Source organism: Lissotriton vulgaris, unplaced genomic scaffold (genome assembly GCF_964263255.1).
Source record: "Lissotriton vulgaris unplaced genomic scaffold, aLisVul1.2 SCAFFOLD_545, whole genome shotgun sequence".
Lineage (NCBI taxonomy): Eukaryota > Metazoa > Chordata > Amphibia > Caudata > Salamandridae > Lissotriton > Lissotriton vulgaris.
In genome coordinates, this window is record NW_028245946.1 from 954,517 (window position 1) to 966,290 (window position 11,774).

Here is an 11,774-nt window from a genome sequence, read left to right on the forward strand (position 1 = left end):
TATAAACTCAGATACCACGGATTCTGCCTCTCATTTCCGATTGAGTTATTTTATTGAACTTTACTGCATAGAAATTCCGACGGTAAATATTTATTTACCACAGGTGCCCGTGTTAGGTCAGACAATGTAGTGACAATTTTTTTTTAATTCAACCTGTTCAGGTTCACAGTGCTGCCATCTCTATGTATTTATAGGTCCCCTGGGAAATGAAAGTCTTATATCTGGAAAGGTCCTGAGGAAGGTGGTCCTAACATCTCTGAACCCACCGAAACACGCGTCAACCTAGTGCTGAGTCTCATGCTTTGCATTGAGATTCTGTTGTTGACAGAGACTCTCTCTTGTGATAGACAAACTCTACTGTGTACAGATATTGTATGAGTGTAGTTGGTGTGAGATTGGATGAAGTGGTATGATTGAAGTATGATTGTTTTTGTTTAATTTAATCCAGGGGTGTTTTGGTACATATGTTTGTTTTGCAATTTGATTTCATATTTGATTCGCTATGATCATGGTTTAAAAAGAGATGTACCAATGATTGGATACATTAAGGATTATTTATGATGATGTTTTTACTAAACACTTGAAGAAGAAATAATAGGCTTTGATGAAATAAAAAAAACTACGAGATGATCCTTTTTGTCACTGGTGTACTGTAGATGTGAATTAAAAAAAAACAGGAACAATGTCGAATGTAAAGGTATGATGGTCTATGAGGGAAATATTTATATTGTTGTATGTATTCTTTTCCCCTCTTTTCCCTGACGTAGAATTATTGCAGAGGTGATCCCCTTATTCTTGCTTACACTGGGTACAGCACAATATAATGTGGTAGGGAACCCTTGATGACCCTGGGGACCATCATTTTCCAGGGCCGGCTATTGCAGTGTCTCGGGGTGCCTATCCCCAGGACACTGCTGCTTGCTATGGTAGGGTGGGAGCGCCATGGCTCCCACTTTAGCACAGCATACCGGTTTACTATTTGAAAGAGAGAGCAAGTTAATCTCCTGTGTCTTTCAAGTAGGAAAGCAGATTGCTTTTTGTTAGAGAGAGCAGCATGTAAGCTGTTCTCTCTGAGACAGCAATGCCGGCTCTCGAAGGATGCGGGGAGCCGGCTGGGACCGTGGGGGCATTGGCGTTCTCTCCACGGTCCCCAATGTTATTTTTTGAGTCCCGGGAGATGGGGTCCCTTTGCAGCTCCTTAAACATTTGTTCATATAACTTTTGCCAAATCTTTTTTTTGTGTTTGGGAACAGAGTATTACTCCAGTGACTTTGTCATTCATGTATCTTTTTTGCTTTTTCTTTATTTGTATCCCGCCTTATTTACAGTATGTTACTACCTTTCTTCACAATGAGTTTCACAGCGTAGCGTCCGTTGCAGTGTTCTTAGCCTTTTTTTTTCTTTTGGTGACTTACCAGTTTGTGTTAAGATTCGGTGACCTATTTTTGTTACTTTCCTTTGTGTATCTTTTATGCAGCCTTTTTTGTGTATGTTCTTTTGTATCTAACTTTATTTATTCAGTGCTTAATCCAGTGTTCTGAATATAGGAGTACATCTATAGACATGTAGTTTACTCCTTTCATTTGCCTCCCTCTGCCCTAATTGTGAACGTAATGGGGTGAGTCAAACTAAGGCAGTGCTGTTGTCATTGTTTTAAGTTTGCAAATCCGTAGGTAGTATAAATAAATGCATTTAATTTTAGGATATTTTGAAAATAATATACACTCATGTACAAAATATTGTTGGTTTAATTGTAAGATATTTCATACGAATCACCACATATGCTTATATTACAGTGAAGATAAGATTAAGTGTTTATGTTTTTGTACGAGGACCTACAACATAAGAAATTAAGTATGGAAAATCAACAAAATTTGAAAGACGGTTTCGACATTAATAACAGTGTCACAGAAGAGCTAAACATAATTTTTATAAGTAGGGAGAGTGAAGAGGAAGTTATAAATGCTGTATATATCAGCTGTGATTTTCTAAACTAAACTTTAGATGCTGATTTTGTGGAAGCATTAGATGACATTGAGTATGATCACATGAATTTGTGTAAATAATCTCAAGCATAGTCAGCAGAGCTTGGAGTAAGGAACTATGTAAGAGTTTCTAAGTTCCTTAGCATACATTTTAGTTCTCCATGACGACGGTACCAGTATTCATAAATGTAAATTGATACTTGTATAGTGCACTACTCACCCGCAAGGGTCTCAAGGCACTTGTATGAATACCGCTGTGGAACCAATGCTGGCTTTCCCTGTGAGGTGTCCACTCCTGGGCACCCCCAAGGTGGAGGCCAGGCATCCTTAGTGTTGTGGGGGCCGTTGTTGAGATTAAGCAAGCTATTGCCCAGAGTTGCAGAGTGGGACCCATGATTGGAATAGGCACCGAGGCAAGAATTATCAGGTCCGTGGAATTTTGAGCCCAAGACCCGCCGATGAGGGGAATTGAACCCTGGGCCCGGGCCAGACCTCTGCATCAGGGTCTGCTGCTCTAACCATTGAGCCACACTTCTCCACTGTCATTACTACAATGCTGACATGCCATGAGATTAATGAGGTGAGATTCCAAAATATTATATTTCTGCTGTACTTTATGCATACATGTGTTTGCTGAAACATTTTGCAGATGTACACTTGTTTTAAATATATAGTTTTTCTGCATAAGATGTCCAGACAAATCACTCTCAAACAAAAGATGGAACAAATATGGAATACATTGTTGAAATCTTGGATTTTCCGCATATAATATTGATGTCCGGTATTCAGATGCAGGAATCTGCACAGGTCGGTCATCATATCGTCCTCTTTTTCATGTGGGAAGGAACTGAGGAAAAGAATGATCTTCCAAGCCTTTTTCGCATACAGTAATGGGACTTCCCTTTGCTTCTTTCATTTGGAATAGCTCTATAGTATTCCCCATCACTTCTTTAGAATGAAGTGGATGAATACTGCAATGTTCGTAGATTTCTTCAGTTACTGAAACATCCAGTTTTTCAATTTGTCTAGATGGTAAGTCAGTATCTTCTACAGGTATTTATTCTTTTCCCACATACACATTTTTGTAATATTCATTTTTTTATAGCAGATAGAACAGAACGTTGCCTTTTTCACTTTCCTAATATTCACTAATTCTTGCCATATTTTCTTACTCTTAGTAGGAACGCCAATGACAAGAATAACTAAATGTTCATCCTGTACATTTTGTACACCTATTGTCTGTGTTTTAAGTAAATCAAGATTGTATTGAATGTTTTCTGTAGTGCTAGCGCTCCTGGTATCTAATTGTGAACTGTACTGAGCGGAAAATTGATTGAAGGCACTTCTAAGCACACGTAGTGAAGAGACATTTACATTGAAACCTGAATTAAAGTTGTGAACCCTGCCGTCTGTAATGTAGATCAAAGGTACTAATTGATACACATATTGATGAATGCTATTTTGTACAGTTAACAGAATCTGAGGACAGAGTACAATTGTCTCTACGTTAAGGAAAGCAAGGGTAGATCCAATGGTGTCCTTAATGTAGAAGGAAAGCTGAATTGAAGTTTTAAATCACAGTGTCCGCAGTGTACATTTAATGGTGGAGTGTATCATCTGTAATCACGATTGAAATGAAAGATAGAACATGTATGGAATGCATTGTTAAAATATGTATGTTTCAGGGACATAATAGTTGAAATTGTGACCTGTGTTGTCTGTAGTGTAGACTGTCATTCAGTGTTCTTTTGGACTTGTAAGACAAATTTTGTTATTGTATTAAACCTATAACTGATATAAAACAAGTTCATGAAATTCAAGAATAATTGATAGCCTTAGCCAAGTAAGGTAGCAAGTGTGCACATTTTTAACTGTGTTTGGGCGGGGTAGTAGCTACATCAAAAAGGCTTGTTAAAGAGCCTTGAGTTTGAATCAGAATATGAAATTGAAGAATAGTTGATAGCCTCAGCGAAGAAAGGCAGCAAGTAGGTTTGTGTATGTATGGCTGATATGTTGATTGAGTGGAAGATGAATAAATAAGAAATGCTGAAGATGTACCCATTTCCTTGTAAGGGAAGTGGGTGTTGAGTTTTTCAGTCCATTACACCGACAGGGTGTCGGTTTCTGCAGTGGGAGACTGAGAAATGGGTACCACATATGAGGAGGCAAGCTAGTGCAGAAAGTAGACACTGTGCGGTAGAAAGGACGCAAGTGTGCACATTACCCACTGCTATTCATGGGTAGTAGTAGTTAACAAGAAGGGTCAATGAACGGCCTGTAATTTGAATTTCAATTTCAAGAAGATTAATTGATAACCCTAGCGAAGAAAGGCTGCAAATGTGGAAACTTCTACAACAAAAAGGCTTAATAAATGGCCTTGACTTTGAATCAGAATATGAAATTGAACAATAATTGATAATCCCAGTCAAGAAATGCAGTAAGTGTTCACTTTTAGTACAATAAATACATTAGTAGATAGTGCTCAAAGCTTTATTATTTTTCAACAATAAATTTATTCTATTAACGTCTCATAATTTAACAGACATTCCAATGCACCTTCATCAGATATGTCATTCATATCAATTTCCTCGTCAGCAGTTTCTGATTTAATTTGTACTAAAATTTCAACATAATTTAAAACTGTGCAGTATCTATATGAAAAAGAATTCGGACAGGGTAGTATCTACAACAAAAAGGCTCAATAAAGGGCCTGCACTTTGAATACGAATATGAAATAGAAGAATAGTTGTTAACTATAGCCAAGAAAGGCAGCAAGTAGGTTTGTGTACGTGTAGATGATGATGATGTGTTGATTAAGTGGTAGATGAATAATGTAAAAAATGTGAAAGTGTCCAAAATGCCTACTGCCATTCATGGGTAGTAGTTAGAAAGAAGGCTCAATAAAGGGCCTGTACTTTGAATTACAATAACAAACAGAAGATTTGATAACCATAGACTATACTGGCTCTTTTTCAATATTGTTAGACTTTTAAGCTTTTGTTTATACATGAACGGTAGGAAGTGCGCAAATTACCCACTGCCATTCACGGGTAGTAGTTACCAAGAAGGTTCAATAAAGGGCCTGTAGTTTGAATTTCAATAAAAAACAGAAGATTTGATAACCATAGACTATATTGGCTCTTTTTCAATATTGTTAGACTTTTAAGCTTTTGTTTATACATAAACACCAGGAAGTGCGCAATTACCCACTGCCATTCACGAGTAATATTTACCAAGAAGGCTCAATAAAGGTCCTGCACTTTGAATTTGTATTATCAGAAGGACAATTGACAAGCCCGGCCAAGAAAGGCAGCAAGTTTGCAAATTTCCCACTGCTTTCGGCCGGGGTAGTAGGTACAACAAAAAGGCTTGATGAAGGGCCTTGACGTTCAATCAGAATATGAAATTGAGGAATAATTGATAATCCCAGCCAAGAAAGGAGCAAGTGTGCATCTAAAGCAACAACGTTCTGTGGAGTGTGTGATGTGATGTGTGGTGCTAGCAGCACGGATTGGTAGCAAAATCTTTCAAATCAAGTTTTCTAATAAATATTGGTTGTCCATTCACAGAAGTAAGTTGAAGTATATTTTCAAAAAGTATAATGTATTTTTTTCTAAATAAGTCATCTCATTTAATACGTGACATGGTGATGATTTGTGGTGCACTGAGTTAGTAATATCTTTGGCGCTGAGCTTGAATGTACCCTGTGATGATGTGTGGTCGGGGTGAGGTACAGTAATTGAAGTAATGTCTTTTGTTGATTTAATTCTGCATCAATTCCATTTAAAAAGGACAGTATGTCTCACTGTGACATAAAAGTGTTCACTCTTGTTTGTGATTATTTATGGTGCGCTGAGTAAGTAGTATCTTTGGCGGTGAGCTTGTATGTTCCCTGTGCAGTGTGGATTGAAGGCAGTTGTTAACAGACATAGATGAATGTTTTTTGTCACTTATTTAAACAAAATGTGAAACACATATAGTAGAATTTTGTCTGCATTAAATCAATGAAGGCTGAATTTCCTAGTGTTCAAAGTTTATGAAAATGTGAGGATATTGTGCAATTGGCTGTGTTTTAAGTAAATCAAGATTATATTGAATATTTTCTGTAGTGCTGGTGCTCTTGGTATCTAGTTGTGAACTCTACTGAGCACAGAATTGATTGAAGGCAGTTCTCAGCACACATAGTGAAGATACATTTACATGGAAAAGTGAATTGAAGTTGTGAACCCTGCTGTCTGTAATGTAGATCAGAGGTACTAATCAATAGAAACATTGATGAATGGTATTTTGTGCAGTTAACAGAATCTTAGGACATAGTAGAATTGTATCTACTTTAAGGAAAACAATTTTGAATGTAATGCTGTCCTTAATGTAGATGGAAAGCTACTTTGAAGGTCTGAACGCAGCTGTCCTAAGGACAGCTTTCAAGCCCTCTCCTTTGCCATAAAAAGTGGCCATAGAGCCCTCCTAAATGGAATCTTGGAATACCGTCCCCCAGGCCTTCGAACTCATTTCGGGCAACAGTTGCTCCAAGTCCTAGAACCCTTTTTCGGCCAAAAAGACTTTACGATTCTAGGAGATTTTAATTTCCATTTAGAAAGGCCTGACAACAAGGATACCATCTCTCTGCTGGACATTATGTCAGCCTGCGGCTTTAACCAGCTGGTCAAATTGGCCACTCACCGAGCTGAGCATACGCTCGATGGTATTTTTACCAATGACGAGAGGCTATCGATTGAGGAATCTATTCCTCTGTCATGGTTTGACCTTCTGGCCGTCCCATTCCTACTTAGCTATCCCCACACATCTGCGCCCCCTAACATACCCAGCAAACAAGAATTCTGTAGGAACTACAAGGATATCTCAAATAGTTCCCTCTCCCTGTGGGCATCCAACTGGTGTCCATCTCAGGAAGAAAGTGCTTCCACAGCTGCAATGCAGTTTGAAAGAACCATGACGGAAGCTCTAGATGAATTAGCCCCGCTACAACCTTGCCGACGTACCAGGAAAAGGCCCTCAGCCCCTTGGTTCTCTGAACACCTTAGACTCCTGAGACAGGAGGTAAGGAGACAGGAGCGCCTCTGGCACACAGGATGGGACCTAAAAGATAAGGAAGCTCATAAGATCCTGCTTAGAAAATACAAGGCCGAAATTATAAAAGCCAAACAAGAGCACTTTACGACCCTGACAACTTCATTGTCTTCCCCTAAAGAGCTCTTTAGGGTTGTAGATTCACTTATAACCCTTCAATCCCCAGATCCTGTAGTGGCATCCCAAGAGCTTTGTAATAACATCGCCTCTTTCTTCCAGACAAAAATATCAGACATCTACTCTGCCTTGGAGTAACAAAAATCACTCATGAGCCCTGCTTTTGGGGTTATGGATCTCGCCACGGTAGAAATATCTCTCCCGGGAACGTTAGACTCCTTTCCCCCTCTCTCTGTGGACACGCTGGATAGCCTCCTTAACAAAACTAAATCAGGCTCTCCTTTGGATGTGTGTCCCCTAAGGATTCTTAAACAGTGCAGGGAAATTCTCCAGCCTCCTCTGGTAGACATAATGAATAGAGCCATGAGAGATGGCGTCTTTCCCATCCAATGGAAAAGTGCGGTGGTAAAACCTCTTCTAAAAAAGCCCTCCCTGGATCCGTCGGTCTTAAAAAATATCCGGCCCATTTCTTTACTCCCAGCCCCAACAAAGATGCTAGAAGCGCATCTCAATGCGCCCCTTGCCGCTTTTGTTGAGAGCTCGGAATGTCTCGATTCCTCTCAACATGGTTTCAGGAGGGAACACAGAACTGAGTCAGCCCTCACCATAGTGTTGGATAATATCCGCACTCGTGTTGGTGAGGGCCAGACCACCCTCCTGATCCTCCTAGATCTAACAGCAGCCTTTGATACCCTCTCCCCCTCAGTACTAACATTTCGGCTGAGGGAGATTGGGGTGCGTGGAGCAGCCCTGGATCTTCTCACGTCTTTCCTCACCCATCGAGTGCAAAGAGTGAAGCTGGGGGAGTACCTATCTCCATCCCTCCCTGTGCAATGTGGGGTCCCCCAGGGGACGGCCCTTAGTCCGACCCTATTTAACATCTACGTGACCCCACTTGCCAGGTTCATTAGATCATATGGGATGGAGATAGTTTCCTATGCGGACGATACCCAGATCCTGGTCTCTCTCTCCCACGCTAGCGTCCCGACTGCCTCCAATTTTAGATTTTGTATGGAGGCAGTCGGTAAATGGATGATCCTAAACTCGCTTAAATTAAACGGAGAGAAGACGGAGGTGATGGTGTTCGGAGGGAAAGAGGAAGTATGGTCATCCTGCTGGTGGCCAGACTCATTAGGAGCCTGTCCTACCCCCACCTCCTCCGCAAAAAATCTGGGGGTTATGATGGACCCTGCCCTTGACATGGGTAAGCAGGTCAGTCGAACCATCTCCACCTGCTGGGGCATTATCCATATCCTGAGGAGGATTAGGCATTACCTATCCTTACAGGCAAGGAAACAGCTGGCTGTTGCCCTTATCGGCTCCAGAATGGACTACTGTAATGCGCTGTATGCGGGCATGAAAAAGAGCCTACTGCAGCGCTTACAGGTAGTCCAGAATGCCGCTGCTAGGTATGTTTTGGATCTTCCCAGGCGCACCTCAGCCACAGCGGCTAGAAAGCTGCTACATTGGCTGCCTGTTGAGGCGCGGATCCACTTTAAGACCGTATGCTTGACATACAGGGCTTTGGCCAGAAATAGTCCCACTGATCTAGGATCTATCCTGTCCCGCTATACTCCCGCTAGGGATCTACGGTCTTCCGGCAGACTCCTGCTACGGCCCCCCGTTTCAGGAGAGTGAAATGGGGTGGCAGGGCCTTCTCCACCTTGGCGCCCAAGTGGTGGAATGCTCGCCCTCTGGAAATAAGATCGTTACCCACCTTTCAGGCATTCAAAAGGGCTTTAAAAACACACCTTTTTGCGCAAGCGTATCTGTAGTGATGTAGCGATTCCACTTTGGATCTCTTTTGTTAGGCGCCTTGATGCCTTCGGGTTATTGTTTGCGTGTTATAAATTTTACTCATTCATTCACTGTCCGCAGTGTAGATTGAAGGCAGTTGTTGACACAAAGATCGATGAATGATATTTTGTACAGTTAACAGAATCTGAGGAGACAGTATAATTGTCTCTGCCTTTAGGAAAAAAAGGCTGAATGCAATGCGGTCCTTAATGTAGAAGGAAAGCTGAATTGAAGTTGTGAATACAGGTGTCCCCAGTGTAGACTGAAGGCAGTTGTTGATACAAAGATCGATGAATTCTATTTTATCTTAGTTAACAGAGTCTGTACTGAGGACACAGTATTATTGTCTCTGCATTAAGGAAAGGAAGGCTGAATATAATGCTGTTTGGAGTATAGATTGAAGGTAGTTGTTGACAGAAAGATCTGTCAATGCAAGTTGTAAAAGTTAACAGTATCTGTGGACGCAGTATAATTTTGTCTGTCGTAAGGAAAGTAAAGCTCAATACAATGGTGTCCTTAATGTAGAAGGAAAGCTAAATTGAAGTTGTGAACTGAGCTGTCCGTAGTGTAGATTGAAAGCTCTTGTGAGCAGTTATAGATGAATACTATTTGTGACATTCTTTTATAAAATCGAAAGACATAAAATCCATTAGTCTCTACTTTAAATAAAGCAAGGCTGAATTCAATGTTTTCTGTAGTAGTGGAGCTCTCGCTATGAAGTTTTAATTTTTACCTACCGCATAATATATTGAAGGTTGTTGTAAGGACAGATATTGAAGATAATTTTAGTTCTAAAGCTGAGTAGAAGTTGTGAACCCTTCTGTCCGCAGTGTAGATTGAAGGCAGTTGTTGACACAAAGGTTGATGAATGCCATTTAATCACAGATAATAGAATCTCAGTATACAGTATAATTGTCTCTGCCTTAAGGAAAGCAAGCAAGAATACAATGCTGTCCTCAATGTAGAAGGAAAGCTGAATTGAAGTTGTGAACCCATCTGTCCGCAGTGTAGATTGAAGGTAGTTGTTGACAGAAAGATCGGTCAATGCAAGTAGTGAATGCAGCTATCCGCAGTGTAGATTGAAGGTAGTTGTTGACAGAAAGATTGGTCAATGCAAGTTGTGAACCCATCTGTCCGCAGTGTAGATTGAAGGTAGTTGTTGACAGAAAGATCGATGAATGCTATTTTGTCACAGTTAACAGAATGTGAGGATACAGTACAATTGTCTCTGCCTTAAGGAAAGCAAGGCTGAATACACTGCTGTCCTTAATGTAAAAGGAAAGCTGACTTCAAGTTGTTAACCCAGCTGTCAGCAGTCTAGATTGAAGACAGTTGTTGAGACAAAAATCGAAGAATGCTATTTAGTCACAGATAACAGAATCTGAGGACACAGTATATTAGCTTATGCCTTAAGGAAAGCAAGGAAGAATACAATACTGTCCTTAATGTAGAAGGAAAGCTGAATTGAAGTTGTGAATGCAGCTGTCGGCAGTGTAGATTGACGGCAGTTGTTGACACAAAGATCGATGAATGCTATTTAGTCACAGATAACAGAATCTGAGGACACAGTATAATTGTCTCTGCCTTAAGTAAAGCAAGGCAGCATTTAATGATGTCATTAATGTAGAAGGAAAGCTGAAGTGAAGTTATGAACCCTGATGTCTGCAATATATATTGAAGGTGCTACTCGACACAAACATTGATGAATGTTATTTTGTACAGTTAACATAATCTGAGGACATAGTACAATTGTCAGTGCCTTAAATAAATTAAGACTAATATGTCATACTCTGTTTTAAGAGTTTGCAGCATTCTTAAATGCACAAAGGCAAGCAATACATTTGATACCATGCTTCATTTTCTCGAAGAGTCTTCACAACAAGCTTCTGCAGATATCTTGTGGTATTGTAATTTGTTGTTATGCTACATAAGTAGTATAAGTAAAGGATGTAATGTAGCATTGGTAATGTTATCATTTGGTTATATTTTTAATATAAGGAAGTTATTACAAATATGCAATAAGGAAATGATGCTGAATATGGAACTATTCTACAAGAAATAAGAATTGGAGAAATGACTGAACATGTCAAAGAAGTTTTACAGAGAAGATTAGTTTGAAATTTGTTTCCAAAAGAAAATATTGTTGCTAAGCTTGTAGGTACTTTTAAAATAATTGACAACCCCAGTGAAGAAAAGCAGCAAGTGTAAAAATATCCTACATTGTTCGGCCGGGGTATTAGCTACAATAAAAAGGTTCAATAAAGGTCCTTGACTTTGAATAAGAAAATTAAATTGAACAATAATTGATAACCCCTAGCCAAGAAAGGCAGTTAGTATGCAAATTATCAGTGCCAGAGTCGTAGGTACAACAAAAAGCCTTAATAAAGGGAACAAGTTTGTATCAGAATATGAAATTCACGAACAATTGATAACCCCTTGCCAAAAAAGGCAGTAAGATTGGACATTTTCACTGCCTTCGGCCGGAGTTGTAGGTACAACAAAAAGCCTCAATAAAGGGCCATGAGTTTGTATCAGAATATGAAATTCACAAACAATTGATAACCCCAACCAAGAAAGGCAGCAAGTGTGCAATTTTTTACTGCCTTCGGCTGGGGTACTTGTAACAACAAAAAGGCTTGATAAAGGGCCTGTAGTTTGAATACGAATATGAAATAGAATAGTTGATAACCATAGGCAAGAAAGGCAGCAAGTAGGTGTGTGTACGTGTAGATAATGTGTTGATTGAGTGGAACATGAATAATGTAAAAACTAAGAAAGGCTGTA